General features: G+C 38.0%; 1 pseudogene; it reads left to right on the top strand.

Moving 5' to 3' along the window:
• The window catches only part of LOC102847587, a 13,410-nt pseudogene extending 5,872 nt beyond the window's left edge, over positions 1-7,538 (top strand).
• Positions 7,539-8,312: the final 774 nt, after the last annotated feature.

Genomic DNA, 8,312 nt, shown 5'->3' on the forward strand with positions numbered 1-8,312 from the left:
ATAACAAAGCTAAAAAATATTCTTAATTGCCTTTTCATACATTTCTGTTATTTCCTGTACTGTGTTGTCTGTATCCTCTCTGTCTTTGATGATGTTTAAATTATTGTACCTCATTATCTGTATTTCAATATTTCTTCAATCTTTTGCATTTTCTTCTGTAGATGTTCAAGTTGCTCCTCATTGATGAATTTCTTCTGGTTCCCTGTTTCTGGAGTATTCATTTTCTTAATGGCTTACATTGTTTCTTCCTTCATTTATACCTTCCTCAGTAGCTGTTCAAATCACCCCACGTCAACATATTTCTTTTGTTTCTCTGTGTCTGGTATATTTATTGGGTCTGCAATGTGCTCTGCTTTTTTAAGAGAAGGAATATTTTGTTTTTTCATGATGTTTGAGGTTCCTGTTACATTCTTGATATTATGTGAATCTTTTCCGAGTAGATATTAGCTGTTATAAGTGTGTAATGTCCCAGGTGAGGGTGATATTATGGAAGGACCTATAAATTGGTTTTTCCAAGCACCCTCTGAAGCAGAATGAATGTTATTCTCTAGAAAACCATCGTGGGTCCACTCCTGTTCTCCTTTGGCTTAAGAAACCCCAGCATTCTCTATTTATTGCAGTTAGGAGGGTGCAAAGGTGGAAGTCACTCTTTAACAGTTTTGAGAGGTCCTTGACAGCAGGTTTTCCTAATAGTGTGACCTTTGCTATCTTGACTGCTGCTGGCATCATTGTTAATTGTGAATACAAACTAACTGAAGTCATTGACAACTTTAATCTTTTCTTCATCTGTCAAGATGTTGCCTATTGGTCCAAACCTAATGACACATTCTTCTTCATATATTCCATATTCTCAAATTATTTGCTCAGCATACAGATTAAATTGGTGTGGAGAAAGTAATCAACTCTGACACACTTTTTCTGCTTTTAAACCATGTTTAAACTATGTCCCCTTGTTCTGTTCAGACAACTGCTTCTTGGCCTCTGTATAAGTTTTACATACCACAATTAAATGTTCTGAAATTCCCAATTAACTTTCCTGAGATTCCCATTCTTCTCACTGTTGGTCATAATTTGCTATGAGCCACATAGTCAAATGTCTTTGCAAAGTCAATAAAACCCACAGAAGCACCTTTTTGGTATTCTCTGCTATCAGACAAGATTTATTTAATATAATCAATGACAACCCTTGCACTATTGTCTCTTCTTAATTAAGCTTGGATTTCTATCAGTTTTTACCAGTGGATAGCTCCAGCCATTTTCATCATTTTCAGCAAGATCTTTTTGCATGTAATATTAATGATAGTGTTTGATAATTTCTGTATTCTTTTCTTTTTTGGGAACACATATGGATTTTTCCAGTCAGTTGGCCAAGTAACTGTCTTCCAAATTTCTTGGTATATATGAATCAGCACATCCAGGGATGCATCTATTTGTTGAAATATATCAGTTGGTGTTCCATCAATTCCTAGGGTCTCATTTTTTCCCAATGCCTTCACTATGCCTTGAACTTTCTCCTTCTTTACTATTGGTTCTTGGTCGTATGCTTTCCTGAAATGTTTCAGAGTAGACCAAATTTTTTTATCTATATAGGAACAAAAAAATCCTACAAATGAAAAATAAATCTGCCCAGAATCACCAATAGATGAGTATAGACTTATGGGTATGTGAGTAGGTATAGGTACATACATATGTTAGATCAGATATAAATATTTATGTTGTTATTGTTGTTAAGTGACATCAAGTTGAATACAACCCATAATGACCCGATGAACAATAGATCTGAACCCATCCATCCTCACACTTCCCGATACACTAGAGCCCATTGCAGCAGTCATTGTGCCAATCCACCTGATCCAGGGTCGTCCTCTCCTTTACCAACCCTCTGCCTTTCTGAGCATCATATCTCTCTCCAAAGAATAGTCCCTACTAGCAACATGCTCAAAGTATGGGAAGCAAATCTGTATCATCCTTGCCTCCAAAGAGTACTCTGACTACACCCTCTCCAAGACATTTGGGTTATTTTCCTTTTGACAGTCTATGGGATATTCCGTACTCTTCTTTGACACCACAACTCAAAGGCATCAGTTCTTCTTCTGTCATATCTATTCAAGTGATTCAAAAGACCATAACCTGACTCAGATGCACCTTAGTCCTTAAACTGACATCTCTACTCCTCAATAATTTAGAGAGGCCCCTAGCTGCAGACTTTCCCAGTGCAATACATCTCCTAATCACCTGACTGCTGGTACCAAGGATGTTGATTGTGGATACAAGTAAGATGAAGTTGTTGACAGTTTCAATGTTTTCTCCATCTATCACGATACTGTCTATTGGTCCAGTGGTAAGAATCTTTGTTTTCTTGACACTGAAGCTGTATTCTTTGATCTTCTGCAATAAGTGCTTCAAATCCTCCTCACTTTCAGCAAGAAAAGTTATATTATCTGCATCATGCACATCATTGATGAGTCTCCCTCCAATCCTGATGCCACTTTTCTCTTCATCAAGTCCAGCTTCTCAAAAAATTTGCTCAACATACAGATTGAACAGGTATGGAGAAAGAATACAACCCTGATGCACTCCCATCTTAATCTTAAACCATGTAGTGTTTCCTTGCCCTATTTGAATAACAGCCTCCAGATCTAGGTAGAGGTTTCACATGAGCACAATTCAGTGCTCTGGGATTCTCATTCTTCTCAATGTTAGCCATAACTTATTATGATCCACAAAGTCAAATGACTTTGAAATATGTATATGTATATGTGTATGTATATGTATATGTATATGTATAAGTATATGTAATTACCTTCAATATGGATTAAGGCACAATATCAAGAAGACAAAGATTCTCAACACTGGACCAATTGGCAGGATCAGGATGGATGGTGAAGAGATTGAGATTGCTCATAGCTTTAGTTTGCTTGGCTCCACAGTTAACACTCTTAACACCAAAAGCCAGGAAATTAAAAGACATATCGTGATGGGAAAGTCTGCTGTTAGGGTACTGAAGAGCAAGGGAGACTAAGGTGCACCTGATACAGGCCATAGTCTTTGCAATCACTTGCTATGCATCAGAGAGCTGGACAATGATAGGGATTATAGAAGGAGAATTGATCCTTTTGAGCTGTGGTGCTGGAGAAGAGTATTGAATGTGAACAGGTCCATCCTAGAGAGGGTGAGACCAGGCTGTTCCTTGGAGGTAAAGACTCTAAGGCTTCGTCTGACATACTTTGGACCTGTTGCAAGGAGGGACCGGTCCTTGGAGAGGGATGTCATGCTTGGGAGGGTGGAGGGACAGCTCAGGAGGGGAAGACCCTCTATGAGGTGAATTGATTCGGTGACTGGGGTCGTCGGGGTAGGGGTGTTGAAAACAGTGTGAGTGGCACAGGACAGAGCAGGGTTTAGGGCTGTTGTGTATAGGGGCGCTATGAGTCGCAAGTGACTCGACGGCGCATAAAAACAACAACATGTAACTACAAGATATTATAGGAAGGCAAGAATGTATGCATATTGAAGACATAACTATACATACTTCTCAGACATAATCAAACCTTTCTGAGACTATATTTCTAGGTTTTAAAGCTGAGGACCATAATCCAATGGAATAACAATTCCAGTGGAATTGCCTTAATACATCCCACAAAGTTTAGGTACTGCATTTTAGTGAAGTGAGTTGCATTTAGAGTCTTAAAAGCTTTCAAGTAGCAACCTAAGACAGATCTATTGATCTCTATTTGGCAAAAACAAAAGAGTAAAAGGGTAACCAAAATCACAAAGAAGAAATAAGTCTATAATCCACAATCTCAACTATTCTGAAAGCAGAGATCAGAAGAACGTAATGTTGTCTGGTTATCACAACTGGTCGGTCTGGCTGGAGACACAACAAATGATCCTTAGAATTGGAGAAAAGTGTAGAATAAAACTCCAAATTCTTAAGAATGGCTAATTAACTAGACCATGTGAGATCAGGGATTTCCTGAGACTGTCACCCTGAGATCTACTTTAAACCTTGAACCAAACTATCCTGAAGTTGTAACAGAAAAGCATAGTGTCTCTCACAAGGTAAATGTCACTAGAAAGATGTTCTAAAATAGAATAAAAATTTAAATAATTTAATCTATATGAATCTAAAAGGTCAGTATTTAATCCAAAGCAATAATGAGAAGAAAATCAAGCAAGGAAATAAAATAACCAGAACACTATTAATGGCATTAATACAATATGAAAATGTACCTAATGGCATTGAATTTGAGGCATGAATTTTCAGCAAAACCACAGTACAATATTGTTGTTGTTAGATGCCATTGAGTCAACTGTGACTCATAGTGACCATATGCACAATAACTATGAATGTTGCCCTATCCTAAGCCAATGTCGCTGCCTCTGACACATTTACCTTCATTACTCCAGTTAGTGTTAATCCATCTCATCCAGGGTCTTCATGCATTTCTGTTATTTCCAGTACTGTGTTAGCTGTAACCTATCTGTCTTGTGATGATTTTTAAGTTTTTGTACTTCTTTGTCTAGCATTTTCTGCTATAGTTGTTCGCATTCCTCTTCATCAATATATTTCTTCTTGTTCTCTTTCTTCCATCATTTGCACTTTCTTCTGTAGCTGTTGCCTTGGATACACTCACCAGCCTATGCCAGGAAATTTGGAGGGCAGTTCTCTGGCCAACAGATTGGAAGAGGTTCATAGTTGTTCCCATTCTCAAGAAAGGTGATCCAAAAAATGGGGAAACTATCGAATAATATCCTTAACATCACATGCAAGCAAAATACAGCTGAAGATCACTCAAAACTGACTAGAACAGTACATAGATAGGGAACTGTCAGAAGTCTAACCAAGATTTAGAAGAGGCAGTGGCACCAGGGATATCATTGCTGATTGCAGGTGGATACTGACTGAAAGTAAGGAACACCAGAAGAATGCCTATTTGTACTTTATTCACTATGTGAAGAAGGTATTTGACTGTGTGGATTATAACAAGTTGTAGCTGACGTTGAGAAGAATGGGAATCCTGAGCATTTAACTGTGCTCATGCGAAACATCTACCAGGACCAGGATGCTGTTATGCAAACAGAGTAGGTTTAAAATTGAGAAGGGAATGTGTCAGGGTTGTATTCTTTCTCCATACCTATTCAATCTGTATACTGGACTCTATGAAGAGAAAGTGGCATCAGGATTAGAGGGAGACTCATCAATAACTTCTTAATGTAGATGGCAGAGCTTTCCTTGATGACAGTGAGGCAGATTTGAAGTAATTGTTGCAGAAGATCAAGGAATGCGGCCTTCAGTATGGATGACATCTCTATGTTAAGAAACAAAGATTCTTACCAGTGGACTGAGAGGCAATATCATGATGGGTGGAGAAAAGTATGAAACTGTCAACAGCTTCATCTTGCTTGTATCCACAATTAACATCCTTGGTACCAGCAGCCAGGAAATAAGTAGTGGCATCACACTGGGAAAATCTGCAGTTAAGGAACCTCTCCAAATTATTGAGGAGTAATGATATCAACTTGAGAACTATAGCGCTTCTGATTTAGTTCATGTTCTTTCTGATTGCTTGCTATGCATCTTAGAGCTGGACAATGAATAAGGATGACAGAAGAAGTGATGCCTCTAAGCTGTAGTGTTGGGGAAGAGCACTGAACATTCCATTCACCATTACTTAAAATTTCTTTACTCTTTATTCACTTTTTCTTACACTTTATTTTTATATTTTATTCACTTCCTCTTATTTTCTAGTCACATACTCTTTAATAGTCCTTCTACTTTGAGATTAAACTAGGGTGGGTTTTTGTCCTCCAAAGAGAGTATCACTCTTATCCTTCCACTCAGTCACAGATTTACACACACTTTCTTATGCCTTCTACGACTGTTTAATCAGGTCTCACAAACTCTCATTCCTCCTACAACTATTTAGTGGGTTCTGACAAAGATTCATATTTCTTTTACCACTTACAGATGGAGGAAGTTTGCATTTTGGCTTTAGATGACACAAAGGCTTCACTCAATTACCTACATAACCTTTAGGAGTTTTATCAATGTTCTTGGTTCTTGAAACTTCTGAAGACTTATGGTTTATTTTCCCTTTGCAGGTGGCTAATTAGAGCATCCACATAATCTGGTAACCGAGAAATATCTGCAGTAGTTAATAAAATGGCTTTGCATCAGATGTACTGGAGTCCATATCAATCCTGAGGTTCACATATCCAGGGTTAAGTCTGTCAGACTAGACCAATGAATACTAGAACAAATACAGTGCATGCAAGACATGGGAAATACTAAAACAAGACTACATTATACAGCTAATCTTCCAGAGAACTTTTTGAAGATAACAGACATATCATGTGGTGGAATTTTTCATCAGAGATAAATATGTAAAGAAGAAATACTATGCTAAAAATGCTATAGCAATTACTAATAAAGAAAGGAGGGGAGGGGGAAAGAGAGAAAAGGAGCTAGAAATGCCTGTAAAACCTCTTAAAACTAAAAATCTGCAGAAGAATAAAGATCAGCAATTGGAACTTAAGAAAAATATCAGCCTTTAAAAAAACTACAGAGCCTACTGCCGATAGTCTAAATTTTTTTTTATTAATTTTAATGAAAGTTACAGAGACTTTGGATTTCCATTCATTCATTGTTGCGCTTTTCTCCCGGCCCAACCTCCCCCGTTCACTCTTCTTTTTGAAAAGTAAAAAAAAATAAAAATCTTTCATTGTTATACAATCCCTCCCCCCCAAGTCCACTCTGCTATGCAGCCTTCCCTTTGAAAAGTGATCTTCTAGGTCTTGATAACTCTGCTGAGGCACCAGTAGCCAATGAGAGCACAGCAACGATGCCAGCCCCCAGTGACGAAGTGGACATCTTTGGACAAATGATTTCTAATTCCTTACCCACAACTGTCCTGCCTCCAGTTCAGGGTACACCCACTACACCAGCAGCTGCCCCTTTGTCTACAGTAACACCTGGGGATCTAGATCAATTCATTGATCAAACCACAAAATCAAAAGAATCTACCAAGAAACAGCTCTCCAAAGATTCGATTTTTTCTCTATCATACAGGGACAATTTAGCCACAGAATACTCTGGTGTGTTTACAGGACCTGCAAATATACTATTTACCTCACCATCACCAACTGCATTTCAAGGTTTTCCATCCATGGGAATACCTGTGCCTGCAGCTCCTGGTCTCATGGGAAATGTAATGGGACAGAGTGCAAGCATGACGGTGGGCAGGCTCATGTCTAATAGGTTTATGACAATTGCACAAACTAGTGTGATGCCACTGCCTCAAAATGTGGTTAGGCCCCAGGGAGGAATGGCGGGACAGATGGGTGCATCAAAGAGTAAGTTTGGTCTGGCACAAGCTCAGCAGCCTCATTGGAGCCTTTCACAGATGGATCAGCAAAGGGCTGGTATGAGTTTAAACAGTGCAAATCCCACAGTGGCTTTTGGCCAGCCTCTCAGCACAACAGCAGGATGGTCTGGAAGCTCATTGGGTCAGATTCTCCGTACACAACTTTGTAAATGAAAAATGCAATACAAGTTTCATCCAGATCTACCACCTTACATTCCTTGCTAAAACACATCTGTAGTTCCCCTGTTTGTTCATGTATATACTTTTCTTTCTTCCACTTCATTCATAATGAGAATTATCTGATAGACCATGTTGGTCTGTATTGATTAAATTTGATGTTGTGTAAAGCAGGTTGAAAAAATATTTTATGTCAAAAGCAGCTGTGCTCATATTTTCCATTATTTCATAAACCATATTCTTTGAGAAGCTGCTCAGTCACCTTTGAACAATCACCAGTTTCACTCTCAGTAAAATTAGAGCTGTAATGTTTGCATATAAGGGAAATAGTTATCATGTTAGTAATACTTCTAACAGTAAAAACCCTGACCCTAAATTAGACAGTAATCCTGTTGGAAGATTTTATATGATCAAATATTTAAGCTTATAAATAGAATGTAAGCATATCACTGAGTACTGTTTTCTAGTATATCAAAATTCTTTATTTCATCATTAACTGTGCTGTTATAATGATGTACTTAACAGGGAATACGGTTAATGAAAAGAAAAACCTGGATGTTACTGTAAATTCAGTTTAATAAACATTTAAAGAATTCAAATTTTATCTGTCTCTCTTGTAATTTGGATCTCTTCTTGTGAACATAGTGCTAACATGAAGATCTTTCTCTGCCCTATCTGCAAGCAGGATACTACAACAATACCACTTTCAATTCTTAAAGGTATATCCAGGAGTGGACTTGAATTGGGACACACCCCTGCATCTCTGACCCA

Source organism: Elephantulus edwardii, unplaced genomic scaffold (genome assembly GCF_000299155.1).
Source record: "Elephantulus edwardii isolate Elephantulus edwardi_28Jun2011 unplaced genomic scaffold, EleEdw1.0 scaffold00060, whole genome shotgun sequence".
NCBI lineage: Eukaryota > Metazoa > Chordata > Mammalia > Macroscelidea > Macroscelididae > Elephantulus > Elephantulus edwardii.